Consider the following 12156-nt stretch of genomic DNA (forward strand, 5'->3'; position numbering starts at 1 on the left):
GCAGCCCTACAACCAGGATCTAAAACCAATTGCAGAAACCTGCAAATCAGCATGGGAATCAACAGCTGCGGAAAGAGACGCCCAAGCACCCAAATGATCAGCCTCATGAAGGCTGGAGGGAAGCTGCCAAGAATCAAAGTAGCCAAGAATTCATCACAAAACCTGGTGACTGCGCTGGACTGGCAGCTCTCTGTGGATCTGATGAAACAGCTGAAGTTCCCACTACACATCGCCATGACTCCTTGGAGGCCAGATATCCTCGAGGTCCCATAGGTGACAAAAAACATCAACTTGTCTGACAGTCTGACAAGGACCATCTGGTAGGCTGGCGGCTCAGTTGGTAGAGCGTTCGCCCAGGAACCAGAGGGTTGGTGGTTCGATCTCGACCATGGCAGCTACATGTCGAAGTATCCTTGAGCAAGATACTGAACCCCAAATTGCTCCCAATGCTGCGTTCATATGTGTGTGAATGAATTCCCAATGGTGGCAGGTGGCACCAATGTGCCCTTGTAGCCTCGGCCCCAAGTATGAATGTGTGTGTGAATGGGTGAATGAGCGTAGTGTGTAGTGTAAAGCGCTTTGGATAAAAGAGCTATATAAGTGCACCACCATTTGGTAGCCCACAAGAGGAAAAAGACCAAGATTTGGGGTTGAGGTGGGGGATAGGGAGGGGTAATCATATTTCATAGGGGGTGCATCCCAAGCCCAATATTCTCAGATTTATGCAACTTATTACAACCTTCCAATTTATATATATAGAGATCAATTTATATAAATTTATATCCATTGGGAGTAATATTCACTATACTAAATGATATATAGCAGTAGGAAAAGTAAGAGTGTGGTGTTGGACTGGATGAATGTATGGCATGTCTGAATTTGGCTGTCAAGTGTAACGAAGAGTGTGTGCGAGAGAGATGATGGGTGAGTGTCTAGGAGACAGGAATGTGTCCAAGCAGCTAATTGCCACAGCTGAAGATTAAACACATCGTGTGAACGCTGTGTATGTGTGCTTCAGTTTTGTCGATCGGTCTGGCAGAAATTTGCAATACTTTCTCAGTCTACTTTACAGATCTTGTAGTGTACCACAACTTCTACCATCACCTTTTCAGGTTTTAAACCTGCAGCTGCGTCTGAACCAGAGTCCAGTGACCTTTCAAAGAAGACCAAAGACATTCCTCTCATGTCTCCTTTTAATGACCCTTCTTTTCTTCCCTTAGCCCTCTCTCTCCTCTTTATTTCTCCTCCTCTCTCCTGTCTGTGGGGATGTAATGAGATTAGGGAAAATGTCTTGTAATGACCTCTCCATCGCAGGTCAACATCTGCCAATTTGTTTGATGGTGTAGATAGAAACTGGGAGTCAGGACGCCTAAAACAATACTCTAGCATCAGATCAGCAGAGGAGTTATTGTGCATCATGTATGCAGGTGTTATTCACCATCATCTTATTATTCTGATTGAGTTCAGCCTCCTCCTTCTAGACAGGCAGGAGGAGTCATTTTAAATTAGCTGAAATCTTAAATCTGCTGATGAGAGAACTCATTCCAGTGTGGGAGTGTGTGCTGTCAATCGATAAAATCTGCAGTGAAACTCGTTTTCAAGACGTCATTTTACAAAAGCCTTGAAGCACAATTAGGAATATCATACATTCAAATAGTGCTCATACATGTCCATGACTTATATAGCGGAGCATGAAAACCGTCATATGCAATGCACGTGAAAGACCACTGCTGCATTAATTAGGGAACATTCTTTTTAAAACATCTCTGCAAACACTTTTTAAAAAGAGAACTGGACACAGCGTTGGAAACGGGGCTCTGTTCATTCCTATGAAAGTTCCTCAGTGGTGAATGAAGCCAGGTCTTCTGTGCATGTAGATCTTCTATGGCTTTTCAATAGTGGGGCGGCATAGCTTAATATATCATACCAATTGTTCATTTTGTGATAAAAGCACCAAATTTGGCAGATGTGTTGATAATTATATTGGAAACAAAACTGGATACTGGGCCATCACAAACTCAGACCCTGGTTGCCGTGGCAGCCATTTTATAAATAGGCAAACATGCTTGTTACCAATGGATTCCTTAAATCATTTTTCATAAGATAGTTTCATAAGATAGATATGATGTGAAAATTAAGCCCACTATAGCCCCATGGAGTCCAATGTGTCACGGACACAGTTCCATTTATTACTGTAACATACAGAGGCAATCTCACCATTTTGTTGCATTTTCTTTAATTGTTTTACATTGTCAAAAGACATATTTTCACTTGAACTTTTATGTAATTAATATTTGTGGTGTTTTAAACATGTGAACAGCAGCTTGGGAGCGGCCCAGGTTCTATCTGCTTGTAACAGCTGGCCGCCATTTTGGAAAATTGCCGGCCATGGTCATCAGATTGTGAATATGCAATGGCCCAATATCCAGTCTTTTTCCAAATATGTTAAGCTATACATGTACCAAATTTGGTGCTTTTATCACAAAATTAACAATAGGTTAGCTATGCCGTCCCACTACAAAGGTTATTGGATGGAATGAATCACATTCTGACCGTGGGACATGAAAATTGAGAGGGATTGTTATGTTTAAAAATATGTATCGCCTGATTTCCGTCACATGATGGACCTGGGGATTGTAACTCCGCCATCTGGCTTCAATTGGCTTCATTGTAGCAAGCCAGGCCCATAGTAGGTAAATGGTTGCAATTGGCCTGACCAGTTTTGAATGGAAGGGAGACCAGCTCATGTCCCAGAACGAATAAGCATGGTAGCCCTGAAAAACTGCTTCTTAGCCTAAGTTTATATTACTCTTCAGGCATGTTTTACTGAATATTCTTGAGCTGCCAGTGTACTCCCTCAAAGCTGATTATCTGAGGGTAGGATAGCTTTGGATAGCCCCTCCCCACATTTTTCCAATGTCAGATTATTTTATAAGGGCTTTGTCCAATAATTTGTCTAACTTTCCGAACCCAACAATTCAACATTCAAGGCCACTTCATGCTGTGATTGGTCAGCTTTGTGGAGGCAAAAAAGGAACGGGGGTCTGAACTTCTCTTTCTAAAATATTTTATGATTCTCTAAACAACAATGTTACCCACTTTTCATGTGTAACACTGTGAATGTCTTCCAGGAGAGACTGTCTGAAAATGTTGTCTGCTGCTGTGATGCTGCACCTCCAATTTACTGGCAGCATGTTACTTGTTTGTTTGAACATTGGGTGGCAGAATCAACTGTAAAACCTCTACCATTCTATCACCACTGGGATAGTTGCTGCCTAATCTGGTGTTTAAAAGCAAACATCAGTTTATCTACCTCATGTATTCTAGGTGTTTTTTTGTGTACTTAATACTCCCCTGAACATATTATGAGGATAAAATGCTGGCTATAAGCACCTTCAGTCAAAAAACAAACCCTGACATCACCACTGGCATTAAAAATCCAATATTACTTCAGGCTTTTTACATTGGTAATTCATATTACAGTATGAACTTTTCCTCAAGACGACTCACCTCTCTGTAGAGTACGCTGGTGTTAATGACCCTGTCTTTAAGCAGACCAATGGATGTACCACCTTGGGCACTGAAGCGCTTAATCATAAGGGGACAAAAAAGGGAGCAGCCAGGGACAGATGAGAGGGGGGAGAGCAGGGGGCGGGGGGTTAGGCAACCATGACGATCACCTCGCTCGGATCAGGCAATGATTCTACCTCAGTGACTCCACATGGAAAGAGAAAAAAAGCAAAGGGGGTGATAAGGAAAAATAAGAGAGGAGAAAGAGGTAGTCTGACAGATACTTAATTAGCTGTGGTAATGAATATGAGAGGAGAGGGGGAGAGGAAAGAGTGGGATCCTCAACTCCTTCATCCATCTGCAATGCCTTGTTATAAACAACTCAAGCAGGCCCCTCCTTTGTTACTGCTGCTATGCCTGTCAACCTTTCCAACCACACAGACTGTATAGATGAAGTGGGTGTAGCCTCCAGGTCAGAAAAGTGAAGCCAATGTGTAAATGCCTTCTGCATGCATTATTTCAAATGGCCAGCAGGGGGCTACTCCACTAGTTGCAAAAAGAAGTAAATTTGAATATGAGTCTAATATCAGGAATGGACAGGAATCTGAATATAGGGATTTAATAAAAGCCTACAGTAACTGGAGTCACAGGAACTATCTCCTAATTAACACCTCAAAGTTGGAGTAAGGACTAAGGAAATGATCATAGCTATTTCCGAAGGTTCAAGCGGTTGGACAGACTGGTCTAAAGAGCTGGTTCTGTGGTTGGAGCCAGGTTGGACACACTGGAGGAGGTGGTGGAGAGATGACCTGTCAACATGTTCCAGGCCATCTTGAAATATCCAGATCATCTGCTACACAAAAACAGCAGTGGACGGCTTCTCTCTCTCTGTTTCAGGGCGGAGAGATACAAAAGATCCTTCTCTCCTACTGTTAGAATATTCTGTTATTCTGTCTCTGTTGACGTAGGTCACTATCTATGCATGCGTAATTCACTATATGTGTGTGTGTGCCCTCTTTGTGCATTGGTAAATTAATCATGCAAGCTGCTTTGCTATAATGCTCATGTGCTAATATTGTTGTTAAACTATTGGTGAACAAGATACATTTACTCTGCTTAAACTTCCTCTACCCTTTTTAGAGTAAGAATCTATCATCACAAAAATATAGATTTTAGGTGGATATTTTTTGTTGGAAAATCTGTGTCTCCAGTAATATTTCTGCAGGTCATATCAAGGCAGGAGTTTGTATTTTGAAAGTTTGTTACAGGTCAGGTCATGGACATGATGTGCTAAGCAGAGAAATAACTGTCTTCTCTGCTTGGTGACATGACGTGTCCACGTATTGAATAAACTGACAAATCAGCGGATCGAGATGGAGGAACCTTCTGGAGAGATCTACCTACATTCTTAGAAAACTTGTGTCAGGCTATGAACTGGGTTTTAGGGAAATTATGATAATGTCATGTCAGGGATGTGTAGTTTGAACCCAGAGACTCTGTAACTGCACATTTCTTGACGAACTGTAATAAAGTGAAGTTAAACTGAGAACTCGGACGTCGTTTTTTTAAATGGCGAAAGCTAAAATGCCAAACTCAAGGCTTCGAGACCGTAGTCCACAAACCAGTAGTTGATGTCATGTTGACTATGTCGTCTTTTATGCAGTCTGTGGTTTGTAAGTTACACTTGAGCAGATAAACTCACTGTTGAAACCATTCCTTTACTCTTGCTTTTGTGTTTTTCTGTTGGGAAAGGCTAACCTACAAACATTTAAAATACATCCAGTATCTGTCAAGTAAAAATTGGTCTCAGCATGTGGAGAAATCCAACACTCGGCAGGCCTGCCATGCCTAGCCACATTTGCTCACTTATGATTGGGCAATCAGTATCCAGAAAGGTTTAACAATCTTGGTAGTTTCAATCAGTAATGGAATATTGTTATATTATCAATATTTTTTTGATATAATGAATATAATGATTGTAGCATCAACAAAGTGTCGTAAGCAGAATGTTGTCCTTTTTATGTTGCAATATTACTCAGATGTAATTTCTATTGTGATTACATAATAATATAATGTCACCGTTATAGTTAGAATATTATGATTGCCATGTAATGTCAGTATCCTCAGAAATTACTTAATTATAAGGCCATACATACCTCCACAGATTTGCATATGAAGACAATGAGCACATATACACACCAGTTCACACACTTGCTTGTCACATCCGCGTCTATTTCCAGAATGCCCCCAACCTGCACACACATGTCACTGACTGACACACACACCTATCGCTGATACAAACACACGTGAGCACATGCAGACATACGCACACACAGGGAAAACACGCACGTTTCACTGCCATGGCTACCATGAAGCTGACCCAGTTTCCATGGCGACAGCGGCAGGGTCGGCTGCTGGCTGCCGATCCCCAGGCCACACCCTTTTTTCAATACAGAGAGAGACAGGGATGGAGAGATGGGTGGTGAGACAGAAAATTGAAGTGATGGAAGAGTCAAAGAGAATCACAGAGAGAGATGATAAGAGGTAAAGAGATAAGAGACACAGAGGGATAAGAGAGGGATGGGTGAGAAGAAGTAGAAGAAGTAGAGAGGAAGTCAGGAGTGAGGAAAGAGGAGAGAAGAGAAGTTTGAGACAATGCTGCAATAATTTACACAAATATCCTATGAAAAGTACCTCCTGTCATATTGTTACAAAATGGTAATTTGCTTTGTTAATCCAAATGTATGATCATTTAAATACTGTCAAAATTATGAATCAAACTCTGGAGCTGAAAAATGAAGTCAATGCGGAAGTGCCAAAAACTGCAGTTCCTTAGATGGCCACTTGAGGCTAGCTCCAAAACAAAGTCAATCCCTATAGACACCCCATGTTAAAATGCCCAACTTTACAGCAGAAATAAACATGTTTACAGCCTGGTACAAAAACAATTTAAGTCTCTATAGCTATATTCCCCGTTTATGACAATTGTCATGGCGGGATTTTTATACTCCTCACCTGTTTAAATCATATTAAGGCTTAAATGTATGCATAATTAAGGGCATGGTTGCTGTGAGTGACAGGTGGGTGCCATTACGAGTGGTGTGTTTCAGCCTTAATGGCGGCAAGTATCAGTGCTAGCCGATGTGACTTTCACGACAGCACTAATTTAAAAAAAAAAAAATTATGTCTAGCTTGCAAACCAAATGGTCTGGTGAAACTCAACTTCTGTTTTCAGTGTCAAAGAGTGATTGAAGTGGTTAACAAGTGAACTATCTTTGTTGAGCGTTGCACTTGTGCAGAACTGATCGGGCAGATGAGACGTATCGGGCAGTTGTGTGCAGCAACTTTTGTTAAAATTGTTGTGATACATTTTTTGTCAGACAAAATATGCAAATTATTATTACATAAGTACATTGGAAGACTTATGCAAATTTAAATGATGTAAGCAATGACAATTGTAAACATTTTGACAAATTACGAAACAAATGAATTAATATCATGCAATGGCAATGCAGTTTTTGTTTGATTTCTTTGAAGTTTTTTATTAAGAAAAAGTTTGACATTTTTGGTAAGAAAGCATTTACCCAAAATATAGAGCGTTAGCTATAGATTCCTTTAGATCCTTTTGTGACAAATTGATTCCATATAAAAGACATTGCCTTTCTCTCTTATGAGAGAAAGTAAGAGCTAAAACCTACTCAAACCTCTGTCTGCTCCTAGCTCCAGCCATGATAAGACTTCTGTGGCAGAACAAAGCTGGAAATCAGTTTCTATTCTTGTAGATATAAATGTATTACAGCAGACAGAAGGTGATGTATGTGACAAAGGCCCTAAAATAACTGCTGGGTTAAATTTAGGCACAGCTCGCCTCCGGCACAGTAGAATAAAATAGAATATATGAATGAGAGCTGGGCTGTTGGATGAGCTGCGGGTCTGCATTTACTATGACAAAGATAACAGGTGGTGGTCATTTGTTGTTTGTTTGTGTGTGTAGAGCGAGAGTGAATGAGAAAGTGTGAGGTGAAGGTGACAGGGATTTTCACTTCAAAGGCAGGCAAGAGCACAACGCAGATTAAAGCGCACCAGGAATCAAAGGGCCTCAGGTGGTAGCTAACACACAGGTGTCTCCCATGTGTGTGCGCGTGTGTGTGTGTGTGTGTGTGTGTGCGTGTGTGCGTGTGTTTGTGTAGCAGAAGAGAGTGCCCATCGTCTATTTTTACCTCTTATCTTTCCCCCCACCTCTCTTGGTTCTTACTGTCTGTGGTTTGCGTGTGCGACTGAGGACTTTCAACATGGAGGTGTTGTTGTGGGAGATGAAGAAGTCTCCCACAGATGAGAGCTGCTCTCTGCGTTTGACCTTGTTGAAGTCCACAGAACATGCAACATTTGAGGAGCCTTTTATACTGTGCAGCATCTTGTCCCACTATTGGTGGTATATACAGTTTTTCTCAGTTGCTTTGGTGCATTTCTCACATCACTATTAACATTTGCACGACAGTTATTACATTTCTCAAAATAATTAGTACAAACTGCAAAACCTAGTTGATAACCTGGTGTGTGTCACTTGCTCAAAATGGATAGCTCATTCCTCAACAGCAAGTATTCATGTCAATGAAAGTGTCAGTGATATCAAGATGAAAAGTCCTGACACCATTTTTATCCCATAAGAATCAATGGTGACACCAGTGTAACAACCACTTTAAATCTTCTAGAATCTCCCATATTCAGCTTTATGCTTCACCTTAACTCTTTAAATCCCTAAGCGACACATACTCAACTCCCTGGTGTGGTGGTCATGTGACTTTGACAAGAAGTGACTTCTGCAAAATATGTGTGACTGGAAACAGAAATAGTAAATAGAAAATAGAAAAAGTAGCTAATTTAAAAAAAGCTATTTTTTTGTTACGAGGCTAAGTTTAAACACAATATTGTTTTATATATGTGTTATGGAGATGCAAACAAAAAGGCGAATGGTTATCTGTTTTTATTTATTATTGATGTATTATTATTTTGTTAGTTAAAAACAAATCTGAAAAATAATTTATTGTTAAACAGCACTATTAATGTCACAATTTTGATAAATGTTGTTTGGATGCAAAGAAAAAGGCAAATTTGTGTTTCTGTAACCAGAAAATGTGTCTATTTTTTATTTTAAAATAAGAAATATCATAAACATAAATACCATAAACGCCCAATGTAACGTTTATGTCACATCACAGATCTTTGACATTTAGGGCTAGTGTTTTAAAAAAAACATCATAAATCAGTGAAAGCTGAGCTTCACCTGAGAGAAATGTATTCAATTCCGGAGACATTTTCAGTAAAAAATAAAGATTTTAAAAAATGTATAAAATTTGCTTGACAGATTCTGACAAGTAGTTCAACATTTTTGTATGTAATGACTCAAGCAATGAAAAAGGGACTAATGCCCTGCTTAACCTGCTGCCCCCGCGACCTGGCCCCAGATAAGCGGATGAGAATGGATGGATGGATGGATGGATGGAATGACTATTTAGCATTCACAAGTATAGTTCATTTTGACTGACATGACATAAGCAAATGATACTGTTATAAAACAGCAGAGAGTTGTATGAAAGCAATTGATGCATGTCCAAAAGCATTTGTAATTTATTGTAAGAAATGAGAAACTACTACTATGACGTGCACAAATGACTAAATGTTGTGGAGGTTGAACTAACTGTTGTGCAAATGTTAATGATGTGAGAAATGCACAAAAGCCACTGAGAAAAACTGTAATACAACAATGTACGTGTATTAGGTGAAAGTCCTGCATTAACATTTTGAAATAGGTATGAGGACAAAGGTATTCTCAAAATATACAAGTGTTCAGTGTTGAAGTACTCATTAATCTTCCCTCAAAGTAGACATTGAGTTAATTTAAATCAAACCATGTCATCAGTCAACCCTGCTGGCAGCACAACGAGCCTCAAGTATCACCTCAATGCTAAACATATAGCAGCTAGCGGCTAGTGTGGTAGCTAGCGTGGATTGTGTTTTACTTAAAAAACCAAAGTATTGTAGTTTACAGAAGGTCTACCTACCTATAGGCTACCTGGATTTATGAAATGTACTATATTTCTAAATATGCTATTGCTACACTTAATGGCAAAAATTGCACTGGTCTGTTGGACTTGAACAAAAATAAACAATATTTTTGTTGCTTAAGCTTATGTATTCAGTCATTATTCAATGGTATACTAAAAATCCATGTTAAAAAATTACTTCTCGCTGTTTTCGGGTCAAATATTTATATGCGATTAATTTTGATTAATTAATTACAAAGCCTCTAATTAATTAGATTAATTTTTTTAATGGAGTCCCGGCCCTATTTTAAACTAAAAACCTTGCCCAATCTTACACATTACCCCTTTAATGTCCAATATAGGATAAGGTGGTGAATTTCGATTTCTTAATGCTCTTCACTTCATTCCCTTTGACAAAAGTATGTCGATGTCATCCAAAATGATGCAAAAAAACCTATAATTTTTTTTCAATATACCCTTCTCAATGCACAGGCACATAGAAGCTCCTCTATGCAGAGCACTTTTCATCAGCCCAGCAAGGAGTGTGAGGACGCAGATTAATGCTCAAGAGCAGCACACACTCTCAGGTTAGGAGGAGATAAGTGTCAGGCCAGGTCAGTAATGCTCCCAAGATTATTTAATGGTAAGAGGAAAATGGAGGCAAAAAGAGTGTGAATATTGGTGCAAAAGAGTGTAGAGAGAGAGAAAATATGACGAAAGGAGGATAAATACAGGGAGGAAAAGTAAGATAGATGGATGGATGGATGGATGGATGGATGGATGGATGGATGGATGGATGGATAGATAGATAGATAGATAGATAGATAGATAGATAGATAGATAGATAGATAGATAGATAGATAGATAGATGGTGCAAGGATCCGTAGATAATGAGAGAAGAGAGGAAACCACTTTAGACTATTGACATTTACTTTGTGTTTCACCTCGTAAGTGAAGTGTGCAAAAGTAGCATTAGGGAGATGGAGAAATAGGGCGAACAAGTGTACACACCCACATGCAATCACACACACACACACACACACACACACACACACACACACAGACACACTGTGAAGTGCTTCCCCCTATCCAGAGTGCAGACAGCCATTACAGCCCCGTCCCTCCCAGTGGAGAGCACCCGGCGTGGGCCACAGGGCTGAACCTCTCAGCCTCCCTTCACAGCCGGCCACGGCTCTCCACACACCCCCTCAGCACTCCACCTCGGGTGGGTGGGGGGGAGAGTGTGCGAACTCCATTTACTGCCCCAACTGCTGAAGGAGTATCGTGCAATGTGTCTCCGTCAATCACACCGAGCAAGGAGCAGGATACACCGCTTAACACACTTTTTTCACTCATCCTCTCCCCTGTCTTGGCAGTCTTCCAAGTACACATTGCCACACACATGGGTAAACACACTCACACAAATACACTTACACAAACTGACAAGTGACTGCTTCAGCACAGGTTGCCATGGCAACACGGTCAGCAGCGTTCTTGCTCTTTGGCTTCGTTGAGCAAGAAAGCGAGGTTAGTCAGTGTTTCAAGTACACTCGCACGTGCACATATGTACCCACCTCTTAACACACACACACACACACACACACACACACACACATCCTTGTACTTCTATCTTTATGAGGACCCTCATTGGAATAGTGAATTCCCTAGCCCCTTACCCTAACCCTTAACCTAACTTTCACCATGACAACTAAATGCCCAACCCTAACCCTAACATAAACCTGATTGTAACCTTCACCCTAAAACACAGTCTGAACTCTCAAACAAGTCTTTCAAGAAGTGAGGAGGACCAGCCAAAAATGTCCTCACTCTGTTGGTTTAAAAAATGTTCCGGTCCTCACTATGTGGGAAGCACAAGAACAGACACACACACACACACACACACACACACACACACACACATACACACATCCTTGTACTTCTGTCTTTGTGAGGACCCTCATTGGAATAGTGAATTCCCTAGCCCCTTACCCTAACCCTTAACCTAACCTTCACCACGACAACTAAATGCCTAACCCTAACCCTAACATAAACTTAATTGTAACTTTAACCCTAAAACAAAGTCTGAACTCTCAAACAAGCCTTTAAAGAAGTGAGGACCGGCTGAAATGTCCTCACTTCACAAAAATGTCCTCACTCTGTTGGTTAAAAACGTGTTCCGGTCCTCACTATGTGGGAAGTACAAGAACACACACACACACACACACACATTCACACAGCATGCATTTTCACTTCACACACATCCAAGCATTTATGAACTGTATTCTCCTGCACATAATGTATGACAATGTTACTCTGATTCATGTATTATGGGCTATCTCTGGTGGTCTCACAGGTTATTTGGCTGTAAATTTTCTGGTGAAACAAACAGAGACAAGATTAATAAATACCGCCACCTACAGCAAAAACACTGCAAATGCATCAGTTATTGCAATCAACTAAAAACATGAACATTACAGGATCAAAAGTAAGTAGCCATCTGTACAGAAGCTCTTAACAGCCATGGTTCATATATTTTATATCCTCCTTATTTCCGTAATAAGTTAATTAGGGCCTGAGTTTGAAAGTGACAGGGGACCAACAG

The sequence above is a fragment of the Centropristis striata genome, chromosome 14, assembly GCF_030273125.1.
Source record: "Centropristis striata isolate RG_2023a ecotype Rhode Island chromosome 14, C.striata_1.0, whole genome shotgun sequence".
NCBI lineage: Eukaryota > Metazoa > Chordata > Actinopteri > Perciformes > Serranidae > Centropristis > Centropristis striata.